The sequence below is a fragment of the Musca autumnalis genome, unplaced genomic scaffold, assembly GCF_047663935.1.
Source record: "Musca autumnalis isolate F117 unplaced genomic scaffold, ASM4766393v1 scaffold_2, whole genome shotgun sequence".
NCBI lineage: Eukaryota > Metazoa > Arthropoda > Insecta > Diptera > Muscidae > Musca > Musca autumnalis.
The window spans coordinates 269,849,192-269,863,800 of record NW_027411755.1 but is presented as its reverse complement, the minus strand read 5'-3'; positions in this window follow the sequence as shown (position 1 = coordinate 269,863,800).

Here is a 14,609-nt window from a genome sequence, read left to right as displayed (position 1 = left end):
GTGATATCAACAAATATACACATCTACACTCAATTGTAATGTGGTATATTTGAAACATAGGAGAAAAGGAACAAAGAAGGAAGTATACAGAAAAATAAATGAAAATGTTCTTAAAAGCTCGCTCGTTCCAAAAGTGCTTGCGGCACATTCACAAGCAAGTTGTTGAAGTGGCAAATTTTCACAAGCACAACACCAAAGCATGTTCGTGCATTCATAAAAGGACATAGTGTTTATATAACAGATATCTATGTATATTCGTGCCATTGTATATTACATTAGAGGTGGGCGCGGGCTTAAATAAAAAAGCACGAACGAGCAGTAAAAATTATTAACAGAAATAACATATTTTTTTCAAATTAGAGCTTTAAAATAAACTACATATGCCATTGAGTATATTTCCTGATTTAAAAAAATAAGTTGGAACATCGATACATATATATGTCTCCAAAACATACCCGAAGGGACAAGGGAGACTCCACTCATATCAATGAGTGCTGATTCATATTGGCTCAATGATATGGAAGCTACTGTTTATCACCTAATCCGTAAGGCGTATCTTACGACACAACTTGTAGAGATGTTTTTCATGTTTTTTGTGAACTAAGAGCCAACTTTACCATAAGGGGATTTGCTACTGTCGATAATTTTGATGTTCTGGTCAGGGATTGAGCCGCAGACCTCCTGAGTGCAAGGCGGGCGTGAATTCCACATCACCACAGTGGCTCCCATCGATATCCTTGAATAAATGCTGTTTTTTAATTTAAGTTACAATTTATTTATTTAATTCATGTTACAAGCGTACGTTGTTTTCTTATATTTTTTATCATATTTACTATTTTTATAATTATGTTACAGTGAACATACACGGTGTGCCTTATTTAAATTTAAATGGAAGGTGCTTACACCTGGGAAGTTTTTGCAGATTCTGAAAGTACAATGCTTATAGATGAGAAATATCAAGAAACAAGAAAAATCGCCGGAGGGATTTTCAAATAAATCGCGATTTAAGTTTACATTTTTAGGGGTTCTTTAGGTTTTCACGATTTTGCTTGGAAACCGCGAGCCCTATGTAAATGGGTCTAAAGAAAATGTTGTAGCTGTGAAAATTCGCCACAAGTTTGCCCTTTGATATTATCGTAGGTTTTACCGTTGTTGAGATATAGAAGTTCAAATTGAGACAATGCACTGACTGTATCGCCTCCTTATAAAACAATATCATGCTCAGTGCGCCTTAACTAACATTTGATGAAAGCCGCATACACAGTTTTTGCGGATTCTGAAACAGCACTGTTCATAGATAAGAATAATAAAGAAAACAGAAAAAATCGCCGGAGGGATTTTTAAATAAATCGCGATCAAAATTCACAATTTTAGGGTTTTCTTAGGTTTTCACGATTTTGCTTGAAAACCGCAAGTCGTATCGAAATGAATTAAACGAAAATGTTGTAGCTGTGAAAATTCTTTACAAGACTGACCTTTAGCTTTTTTCGTAGGTTTTACCATTTTTGAGATATAGAGGTTCAGTTCAAATTTTTAGGTTTTTATCCAAGTCATATCAAAATGGGACTAAAGAAAATGTTGAAGCTGTGAAAATTCTCTACAATACTGGATGATTTATTTTTTCCTAGGTTGTACCATTTTCAAGATATATAAGTTTTATTTGGGAAATTGCAGTAATGGCATTGTTTTATAAGGAGGCGATACAGTCAGTGCATTGTCTCAATTTGAACTTCTATATCTCAAAAACGATAAAACCTACGAAAGTATCGTAAAGGTAAATCTTGTGACGAATTTTCACAGCTACCACATTTTCTTTAGACCCATTTACATAGGGCTCGTGGTTTCCAAGCAAAATCGTGAAAACCTAAAGAACCCCTAAAAATGTAAACTTAAATCGCGATTTATTTGAAAATCCCTACGGCGATTTTTTTTTTGTTTCTTGATATTTCTCATCTATGAGCATTGTAGTTTCAGAATCTGCAAAAACTTCCCAGGTGTAAGCACCTTCCATTTAAATTTGGTTATGGCACACCGAGCATATCCAACGAATGTATATGTACATATCGACGCCTCCAAACAATAGTATGCTAAGTCGACTTAGCATGTTTTCAAGTTCTTTACATTTTTATATTTAACGTCCTTTAACTTAAATTCTGTCAAATTTTGGTAATGATCGGACAATCCGAACAGAAGTTATAAACAAATATTTACTTAGCATAGTACTGAAGGTCAAAGAAATTTCCAAACTTTTAGAGCTTGTCCTGCAAAACTCGCTTTTCAGAATTAGCAAACTATTATTTGGAGGTGTCGAACGTCCTTTAACTTAAATTCTGTCTAATTTTGTTAATGATCGGTAAATCCGAACAGAAGTTATAAACAAATATTGACTTAGCATAGTACTGAAGTTCAAAAAAATTTCCAAACTTTGAGAGCTTCTCCTGCAAAACTCACTTTTTAGACTTAGCATACTATTATTTGGAGGTGTCGATATATACAAGTTTATGATATCTATAAAGCTTTACTTTCAATAGAATAGACTGTAGCAATATGTGCCACCTATTTGCACCCGATACATTTTGGTATTTTTGATTGTTTATTCTCAATTGTTGTTATCATTTTCGGGGCCGAGGTATTTACGTATGCACCTTAGAACTTGAAATAATATTAATAATATTAATATTATTTTATTACATATCGTGTGAAGTATGCTTCGTGTGTTTCAATTCAACATCTAGAAATATAGAAAGCACGACACGAAACAAGGCACTAGCTGCACTCAACTCTATTTTACATACAGACAACCCTGTATGAACAGTGGGAAAACCACCATATTCATATCATAGCGAAAGTTTTGAATATAACTTCCAATATAAAAAGCCGTTGCCTGTTAATTATATTTTGTGCAGAAAGTATAACATTCATTATATTTGCAGAATTCGGAAGAGTGGCTGTTTCGGATTAATGTTATACATGTGTACCCACTGTGCGCTTTCCACACAAATTCAAAGATCTCAACCAACATGGACACCACGTTCGATGCCGTTACTTACGACAAATACAATCCAATGTCATCACATACTTTGCCAATAACAGACGCTGAAACAAACATACATCAAGAGTGGGAGGCATTTGGGAGTCCTTTAATATAGCAAAAATGGCAGTTAGTCCTTGGGATAGTAAGCAAGTTTTGTTACGATTAAATGTCTTTTGTTTTGTTTTAACAGAAGTATGCCGGGTTCTCAAATTATAACTAACTAACCGCATGTACATAGTTGTAGCTTTGACTCCAAAACAAATTGTCGAAACAATGACTACAAACAACAACAATGTAATTATGAAATTGACTAATTACAGACAGAAACTCAAGCATTACCTTGTGAATGGAATATCATTTACACAAATTACAAATTATTTAAGTATCCAGTTCAGTGAACGTTACTTACCCCTTGGTGAGACGGATGTAACCGAAATAGGAAAGCATATCTCGGACTTCATTTGACTAATCTGCCTGACCAATCTCAAAACGGTGAATACGTTAATTACTCATATCACATTCTATCACTCTCGTACTATTACCTTTTTGTTTTGGTGCGTTTGATTGGAAATGACTAAACAGAAAAAAATGATGAATGTAATTTAGCCAAAGTGGTGGGGGTGGTTAGCAAATTAACATACAAAAATAAAAACAATACTCTCCCCTCTCCAATTTCACTTATCTTCGAAATTTATGAAAACCATCAGAAAGCCAGAAAAACGACATGCTATTCGGTGTTTTTCTCTTTTTTCGGAGGGAGCAGGTATGACAGTCGTTTTGTTGGTGTAGTTCCATTAACAAACTTTATTTAAACTGGTAACAATTACAAGTCACAACTCTCACAATCATAAAAATTTACATAATTATGTTTTACACAGTACTTTAAAAATAATTATGATTGGAACCACCATAATGATATGTACAATATGTTCTTTGGATGTGAAAGCTAAGTCTTCAACTTTATATACCGTTAAGAGTACAATTTGGAGTTTGGTTTAAAAAAATAACCAATAACTATGAAGAAAGAGCACACAATTAGAGATAAGATGCAGTTTCACCATGGCGGATGTATTTGAAAACTATATACAGTTAGACAACAAAAGAATTGCAAAAACCAGAATTGGAAAAAAATTAATATTAATATTGGGTGAGAACGCGTGTGACTACTGAGTTTCGAGAAAGGCAGAACCTTGACACATATGTATTGTTGTCCTTGAATGGTTAAATTTGCTATAGCGTTTACATTTGTGGGTCAAAATGAACGATTACTCGTGATGCAATTGCTAACAGAAAGGATTGTACACCCGCCTTGCATTCTGAATATCAGGGTTCGATTCCCATGCCAGACAACATCACATTCTCAGTTTATTGTTGGCAACATTTCCTGAGTACTTCAGCCATGTAAAACTTCTCTACAAGTGGAGTCTTAGGACACGCCGTTCGATCTCGGCGATAAAAACTAGGTCCCATAGTATCGGAGTGCACTCATTGATATGAGATAAGTCTCCCTTGTCCGTTCTGGGATGTTTGTGGGTACAATTATTATATTTTTTCTGAAGTATTTTAAATAAATATTCGTAACCAGTGCGAACATTAAGGTTTCAGGTTTTCCAAGACCTCTTCCGTTCTATTAGTTTTTTGTATTGAAACAAAGAAAATTGGGGAATAGCTTTTTATTTCAATACAAAGAATTAAGAGAACTTATGAGGTCTTGTGACGACGACCGAAACATACATTTTATAGAATAATTATATCATTTGAACACTTAGGAAGCACTATGGAAATCAGGACAAATTTCGAGGGATTCCATTTTTAGCTCCCCGAAATGTCTACCCTTCATTTCACTTTAAACGCTTACCATTTACGAGGTAAAATAGACACCAGAAAATACCTTTTACGAAAAAGTTCAAAATAAAATTTTGAGATAAAGAAAGGAGACGTCTAAAGGAAAATAAAAATACTTTGCTATAGAAGTTGAACATTTGAAAAGGCAATGCGAATGTTCTGCGAAAACGGATTCTGATTTATGGTGAAATCATCGTCCCAAAATGGGATGCAAAGAAACATATGTATGTACGCAACGTTTTTAGAATGTGTTAGTTTTACGACTGCTTTTTATCACAAATATGCAAATCAGAGACTATCTTCCAGACATGTTTTACGTTTATGGGAGTGTATGTGTGTTGATGAGAGCTCGGCAACTGAATAGAAAACAAGCTATGAAAATTAGCGAATGATATGAGATAGGAGGCGGAGTTGAATAGAATTGAAATTCTGTCATTCTTGTAGTGACTGCTTATTCCTTTAAAAATTATTTTATGAGAAGAGAATAGAATTTGAAAAACGCTAACAGCAGGTGTGCATAAGCATACATATGTATGTACATACATGTATGCCCATATACGCTTCGCATTTACATCAATGTTAATGAATTCTTAGGATGTACATACATACATATATGTATGAATTAATCAGTCGTAAAAATCTGTTTAATATCTGTTAAAAGCTGTTAGTTTATAAATTCCTTTATTAGTTTCTTTATTAATCTGTTTATTAATAGTAGGGAAGTTCAGAAAAAATATTGTAATAATTGCGGAGCACTCAATTGAACGCTTGTCTTTCATGGCATAGGGTCACAACATCTTCTTACTACGAGCCCTAAAGGTAGATGCAGAATTAATCGTCGCTTGCTTCCCAAATATCAAATTATAAAGGAATGGAATTTCGCCGACGTTCCCTCATACAATTTGACATTTGAATAATAGCGTTAAGGCCATGACAGAATCAGCTCGTGGATTCTGTCATGTCCTTAACGCTATTATTTCGTACACAGAGCATTTTTCAACAATGCGATATTAAAATATTAATATTTTCGGAACTATAATGACTACACAAACAAATTTTCATTATTCTTAAAGATCTTTTTAATCTCTTTAGACGTACACTAAAAAAATGCCTTTAAAACAAAACTTCATTATATTAAACAAAAATGATGTGACCAGTATTAATTCCTACATTCGCCAATTTTCACAGTCAGAATTATGTTGCTCCACCTTTGTTTTTTAAAACGAAATAATGGTCGTAGACCCATACTTATATATACCAAAATTAATGTCTTGACGAGCTGAGTCGAATGTTGGATGTTGATGGGTTTTTAATATTTAGGTGATGGTCGGATAATATTTAGGGGTCGGAAAGGGCAAAAAACTTAGGTGGATAAAAAGACAATGTTTTTTTCCACAGCGAATATCTCAGCTTATATATGGGGTATACCAAAAGCAAAACCTGGCAATGAAAGTAGAAAATATCACCTTTCTAATGATGTAAAGTAGGTGCTCGTAGGTGATCAAACAACGAAGATATCACAATAGTAGCAAATAAAACCCCACTTTTCATTTTTCCGATTTTAATTATATTGACGAATATCACAGCTTTAGTTGAAAACTTTCCAAAAGCAAAGCCTGACTATGAAAGTAGAAGATCCCGTCTTTACAATGATGCAAACTAGGTCGGCGTAGGTAACCAAATAACGGAGATATCGCAAAAGCCGGTAATACATCCCATTTTTCTATTTTTTTGGAAATCACGCTACAGGTCGCAATTTTGATCGGATCGTCACGAAAATTTAAGGGATAATGGAGGTCTCACAGATGAAGAAGCCTATTGATTTTGGTGATGGTCGGAATGGGCAAACACTTATTTGGAGAAAAGTCAACATTTTATGTCAAAGCCAATATCTCTGTTTCTTTAAAATGTATATCTAAAGCAAAACCTGGAAAGGAAAGTAGAAAATACCGCCTTTACAACGATGTGAAGTAGGTTGTCGTAGGTGGTCAAATATCAGAGATATGGCAATAGTCGCTAATGCATTCCATTTTCCGATTTTTTTGTAATCACGCTACAAGTCGCAATTTTGATCGGATCGTTACGAATTTTGTGGGAGTTGATGCGGGTCCCAAAGAGGAAGAAGCCTACTTAGTTTGGTATTCAGGAGTCGGAATAAGCGAAAAGCTTATGTGGAGAAAAGTCAACGTTTTTTTCTTATGCGAATATCTCCGCTTCTGGAATACCCGTGAACGGAACAAGAAAAGATCTCGTTTATATTGATGCAAAGTATGTTGGCGTAAGTGAGCAAACCGAGATATTGCAAAATTCAGTAATATACCCAATTTTTCCATTTTTTGTAATCACGCTACAAGTTGGAATTTTGATCGGATAGTGACGAAATGTTGGGTGTAGATGGGGGCCCCACAGAGGAAGAAGCCTATTGATTTTGGTGATAGTCGGATAATATTTAGGGGTCGGAATGGGAAAAAACTTATTTGGAGACAAATTCAAAGTTTTATTCTTTGTGAATATATCGGCTTCTAGTAGGGGTATTCCAACGGCAAAGCCTGTCAATGGAAGAAGAAAATATTACGTTTACATTGGTGTAAAGCATGTTGGCGAAGGTGGTCAAACAAGGGAAATACCACAATAGTCGGTGATGCATCCATTTTTGCAATCAAGCTACAGGTCGTAATTTTGATTGGATGGTCACGAAATTTTGGTTGTTTATGGGGGTCCCAGAGAGAAAGAGGCATATTATTTTTGGTGGTAGTCGGATTATATTCCCTAAAAGAAATGTGTACCAGTGAAAAGCTTATGCACCCGACTATAGCCTTTGCCTTTGCTCAATTGTTTTATTTTATTTCACTGTTTGCTGGTTTTGAACACACGAACTTCTTCTTTGTAGCCGAGCCCACTACACACTAGGCCACACGAACATTAAGGTTTATTTAAAGGTTTACATGTGCACCAGGAACTGTTTTTTTTTAACAAAAAACGGCGGTGAGCGTTGAACACATAATCCTATGATTTGTAGTCGGACACACACGCTCTGTGCCACCGTACTCATTACTTATATAAGTAGTTATTTTTGTTTACATTACTTTGTAAGGGTTACATACACGGAGGAAAGAAACGGCCTCTCTAACATATTTTGCAGCAAACATATACATATATGTTCTAACGTAAAGTATATGTTATAACATAAAATATGTTTGGATCCAAACATATGTCATGTTAGGGACTGTTGCAAACATATAATATGTTTGTTATCTGCGTGTAATGACTAACGGATCCGAATTTTTGGTGGGTAATGATAATTTGATATAGAAGTTTCTATTACTTACTATTACCTAGGATGTTTGGTATTGAAAATGGCCTATATCTGTAAACGTTTTGAAAGGTACCTCTCGATTCCGTATTTTGGAGGTTTGAAATTTGATATATAGTCTTCGTTAGGGGTACATAACTTTTCACTAGAAATTCGTCTATATAGATCCAGGTCTTCATATTTTAAGATTTCGGAAGGAATTTGTTATTTAGACTTCGATAGGGGTATAAAAATTCCGTAAAAGAATTACCTCCCGATTTTCGGTATTTTGAAGGTTATCATCTCAATATCCAATCGAAGTGGCTGAAATTTTACATTTAGTTTTTTCGTGTATACAACTTTCCCCCAGAAATACATGTTTCCAGAAGATAGAAAACTTACTTGCAAAAAACTATCCATATACTTATATCCAGGTTTTAGTTTAGTCCGCATGAACCGGAATTGCCCAATTTTATGTATTTCGAGGTTTTTTTTTATCAAATTTTTGAACCGATTTTGCTGTAATTCAATATTGTGTGTTGTCAGAGGATACAAAAGTAAAAGTAACTTTGGATTAAATGTACATTTTTAGCCAACCGAATGAGGTGTAATTTGATATTGCTAGTTTATATACACCACAAATCTCTTTATAAAAAATGTAGACATATTAATGTTTTGATATAGCCGTAATATATGACGTCCCTATATGATGGACCGTAGCGATTTTATGTATTTCATGCATGTGGACAAGAACTCTCCTTGCAAAAATTTTGTGATTTTGGTTCAAACTATAATAAACAGGTGCCACATAAATGTATTACCAATTTGATGTATTTCGAAGATTTTAGCCACATTTTCTAATCGAATAAACTGTTGTCGACGTTTTTGTAATTTTCGACTTTTACTGAAAAATTTAAATATGCGATAAAAGTTTAATCATAAATGTTAGATTCATATAAAGTCAGGGATTTGTTAGGAATATAGTAATAATATTTTCTTAATCAAAAACCGAGGGATTGACAGATAAGAGTACACATATATTGCTCTCCAACGTTTTTGGTACTTTTGAAAGAAAGCTCGATTGCAGGAAAAAAGAGAAAAAAGTTATTATTTAAATATGTTTAAAAAACCTCAAAAATATACAATTTTAATTCTCTGCGCTAAGTGTGTTAAACTTTCGTGCAACTTCATATTCTTTAGTCATACTTTTCATAGTAATTTCGTCTTTAAATTAACACAAATTGTATAGACATTGTTGCCCAGTTCTTCGTTTTTTCTATAGGACATATCTTTGAAGTAATCAATGTACATTTATGAAAATACCTTGGTTTCCACAGGGTGGCGAATAATTTTAGTATCTGCCAAAACGAAATGTTGATCGTAGGAAAATGTATGCATAGAATTCAGAATCATTAAGATTTTAATTCAACTATACGACTGTGTAAAAAAGCTGTAAGAACGAGTTGACGGCATGAGGGGCGCTTCGAAAAAAATATTTTTTTGTCTCGTATTGCATGTCGATGTTAAAATTTAGCACACACTTGTCAATAAATTATAATTAAATTATATCGATTATGTTAATTTTTTAATAAAAATGCAAAATATGAAATCGAACTCTGAGGAGACTATAACTAAGACAATAACCAAACCAGCAGCTTCAAAAGCCATAACAAAAGCTTAAATAATTGTCAACACGAAATTTTGAACAAGCACATAAATTGGCACCCCGTTGATATTTCGATTTGGGATTACTGATCAGTGCTTTGTTATGCCTCTGTTCCATGGCAGTGATTGGTGTTCAAATATTCGCAAAGGAATGTCACACTTTAACGTTTAAAAATGCCAATTTAAATGATGAGATAATGGCCAAAATTCAAAAGTGCAGACGATTTTTTTTTATTTTCTATGAAATTTGGGGATGTAACGAACACTATTGCAAAAATTAGTAGATCTTCCATCGATATAAAAAACATTACTTTGGAAGTCACAACCATATTCGTCCTTGTTATGTTTCATCCCCAAATGTCTTCTCTATATCTGTGTGGAGTGGTGCCCCCGTTGTTTGTGGTATCCGTGTCAATTCAACACCAATTAAATATGTTGATCATGTTGTACTTGTTTTGCTGTCAAACTTGGGGTCGCTCTGGGGTAATGTTTAACAACTTCATTGTTGTGTATTAGTGTGTATGCATGTGTTCGCACAGGAGTAATTTAGATAATTCACCTTGATATGGTAGTAGATCATCATAAATAGAACCATCCGTTCCACCCCCCACAAGTAATAAAAAACTTTTTTGAATTCAGAAAGAAATATAGTAAGGACGAAAGGAATGCCATCCTCCAAATTGCCAGCAATCTATGTTTACGCCAAAGTGAGGATGTGTTGGCGAAAAACGAGTGGCCATGCCCCCCAACAGCCTTTGATTGTTCTTTTGTTGTTTCGATGGCGGGAGATCTGTCAATTGCCGAATTCAAACAATACAGAAGTTCAACCAACTGGCAAACAAGTGTACAATACAACCACCCACATCCATTCGTCTCTCTACCAACTTTCGTGGGGTTTCTTCAACAGTAGCTACAAGGGGGAGGGTGGAGAATGGGTGTGTTATATTAAACATGAATTATGAATTGTTATTGAGATTGATGGTGGAATTTTTTCCTGGTCATATACGAGGGCGTAACTTAAATCATCATTCTAAAGGTTTGGTATGCACTTACTTTATATCAATTGAAGGGTTTAGAAAACCCAAGACCCCATAAAGAACTTACATGTTTGCCTCATTCTGATCAGCGGCATCATGTCAATTAAGCAGGAAGCTGTTTCTATTGGTTTTATCATGTATTACATATATAACAATACATTTTCTATTACGTACTATAGCATCTAGCATGTTGCGCCTTAACTAACTTTAAATGAAAAGTGCTTACACCTGGGAAGTTTTTGCGGATTCTGAAACTACAATGTTCATAGATGAGAAAAAAAGGCGGAAAGATTTTTAAATAAATCGTAATTGCAATTTTCTTGGGTTTCAGGATTTTGCTTGAAAACGGCAAGTCCTATCGAAATAGGATTAGAAAATATAGTAGATGAGAATATTCTCTACAAAATCGGCCTATAATTCTTTTCCTAGGTTGTAGAAATTTTGAGATGTAAAAGTTAAAATTGGGACAATGCACTGACTGTATCGCCTGCTTATAAAACATTTTTAGGTAACAGGCGAAGGAAGTAAATTGTCCCAACATCAATGTCCATATCTCAAAAATCATTAAAACCTACAAATGTGACCTTTGACATCGATTTATTAAATAATCCCATTGTAGTTTCAAAATCCGCCAAAATTTAAGGCGCACCGTGCTAGTTAATCCTTACAATCCACATTTTTCAATTTTTTTCACAAATTTTTCTTATAAAGCGATTGGATACGAATCGAAAAATTTCGAACTACATATTCGAATAACCTGTTAGTTTGTTTTATCCTTTTACATACCCACCTCGTAGTTTTGCAAAAAAAAAAAAAACACACACACACAAGCACATACCAACAACCAAATCTATATGTATCGGTTGTTTTGTTGTTGTTTCGTTAAAGTACCATTATACCCTTATGATTGTTATTATGTCTGTCCTTGTGTTGATGCCCAAGTTGGTTTGGTGTAATTTTATTGAAATCATGTTGAGTAATTGGCTGTGTTCTCCATACCACTTCACCACCCCCTGGTTGTTTGTTTTGTGACTTGATGCTGCTACTGAATATTCGCCGTCTACATGTGCGTCATTTCCTGACATGGGGGTGGTTTAAATATCTATTTCAAAGTCTACGAATATCTCTTGTGGTTATTGTTGTGTTTGTAAGTGTCGGAGATTAAGTATTTTATGTGGTTAATATTTATTGCCAACAATAAGGCGCATATTGACGCAATTTTCTAACAACACCAACCCTGTCGACTGTTCGACTCCAATTCGTAGCTATAAAGTGGGGTAATCACTATTCACTTGACTGCCGAGCTTCAGTCCTTAAATAATTTGCTGGTGCAGGATTCGAGATATGAAACATCGGAGTACACATGTATCTTTTATGAATCTGTTGTTTGACAAGGACATACAAGTGGTTGTTTTCTTGATTTTGCTGCTCCTGTTTGTTTGTGATGTTTGTTGGTGGTGTTTTGGCTAATTTGTCCATAAGTTGTGTTTGATCTCTATTTGCTGTTGTGCTTAATTATGTTGTAAAATCAACATTTTTACATATGTCTCGATTTTAACAACCAGTTGTAAGTGAAATGGCCAAATGACAGAGCTTATGGGGTAGGTTTTTTGTTTCGACGGAAACAAATAATGATTATGCGATTAACTTACAAAACGGTTTAGAAAAAATTGAATTTTAATTAATTTATAATACCTATGCGGTCTGCAGTATTTGTTTTCGCATTTTTAGCATCTCCATGGACATATTGTTCTTTCTTTCTTTTTCATTGTTTATAATACATCATTATTCCCACTTGGTTACAACGAAAAATAAATTCTTTCCGAAGGACCAAGGCATGTTAGTCGTCCCTTTTTGGTTAGACTCCAACTCTAACCATTATTTTCTCCGCACCGACTCCTGAGTCAACTCGGAAGGTAAATTGATATACCGCTAAAAATAATTGAAATACATATGTACATTAGAGTGACCCATTTGATCCAAAAAACTTATATATGACATTTTATGGCAATCGGTTAACGCCAACATAGCGATCTTTGTTTTCATAGTGATTTGTATGGGGCGAAGGGTGCATTTTCACGAAAATTCTCTAAAGCCCAATCGATAAAAAAAAACTATTTTTACAAAAATGTATGATGATCGGTTAACGATTACCCGTGCCCCCTGACCGATCTATAGTTTGATGTTTCACTCGTTGGTAAAATTTCCGGACTTTCTTCTAATCCCTATACTTCTCGATTCTTTCACGCTTTTCCATTTCTATATTTTTGCTGCGGAAAATTTGTTTCTTATCTCTCCTCTTTTCTCGATGCCACTCTTGTGCGCTCCGCTTTGCTACTGATTGTATAATATGCCGCATTCTTCTCTTCGGTAGCAGCACAGTACAACTGGCCATACCATGTTTAACTTGGTTGAGATCTCTGGTAACTAAGAATCGATTTTGAAATTGTTTGCATGGAGTGGGTAATACTTTGGCTCTGTGTTAATATGTTTAGAGAATGAGGAGTGTTTTCGAAGGAGTGAGTCAGTTGAGTGTAATATACTATGGTTATCTGTTGTGATTGCAGCTTACCGATGTCCAACTTCCGTGTTTTGCCTGTTCATACTTTATTTGCTACCTTTCATCTGGTATGTACTTTTTCGAATAAAATCGTGATCCTAGTCAATGTTTTCTCCTCGGAACGATCGTACATTGAACATGCTCGATAATTGTCATCCATATATCACAACGTGACCAATTTGGTTTTAGTTTGTGGAGACAGTCAGGTGTCCTTATGCATGTCGAAATGCATAAATCAGGGGCGGCAAATTATGTACCAAATTTTTACTATTGCAAAGTCTTTCCGCCTCATTACGTAGTCCGATGTTTTATTGTGGAAGCTGAATTTCCGACTATTATGGCAAAGCGCTCTTAAGATATACGGACGATAACTATCTGGCCTAACAATGAAAACGCGAATATTTACCACAAAAAGTAGTTTTATTGTTTTCTTAAGTAGTCTCCAGCATGATTTTTACGCTTTTTCCTGCGCTCAAACCAATTGTTGAATCCCTTTTCCACACCGATTTAGACATCTCCAAAACATGGTTTTTGGACGCTTTTACGCCATCTTCTGTCTACGAAAACCGTTTACCAAGCCTTTTTTCTTGATATTCGGCACTTAACTAAAGTCATTGGATCCCTAGTCAGGGCTGTACGGTAGATGACCCATCAATTCCAATTTTGTTAGGTCAAAGAGGTGCTGGTTTAAATCGATGTGTGAGAGCTGGCATTGTTATGATGTTGATTGATTCGTATTCTCTTGTTCGTTTTTCGAATTTTTTAGAAGACTTCTGGTAAAAAAAATGTAGTGTGCAACTCAGAATTAACAGTCCCACATTTCTGAAGCAATATAGTCGCCACACGGTAACAGTCCCACGGCAGCGGGTTCTATTGTACCGGATTGACCCGAAACCCTAGTGCCAACCCAGCATCAAACCTATGCTCCTACGTAGGTTTGTATGCTGCTACAACAACAACAACAACGGTCAGTTTTGCCGAAGAAACAGGTGACCATTTGCTTCGAAGTGCTTCTTACATGAACAACATTCGTTCTATTTAGGTCCTTTCAAAGACCTAAACAGTCGATTCCTGTTTTGTTTCGGGCTCCTAAGCATAGATCCAAAATTTGTCGTCTTTGACGATCTTATAAACGTCGTTTGAAGCACAACGATCCTATATATTCACAATTTCTAA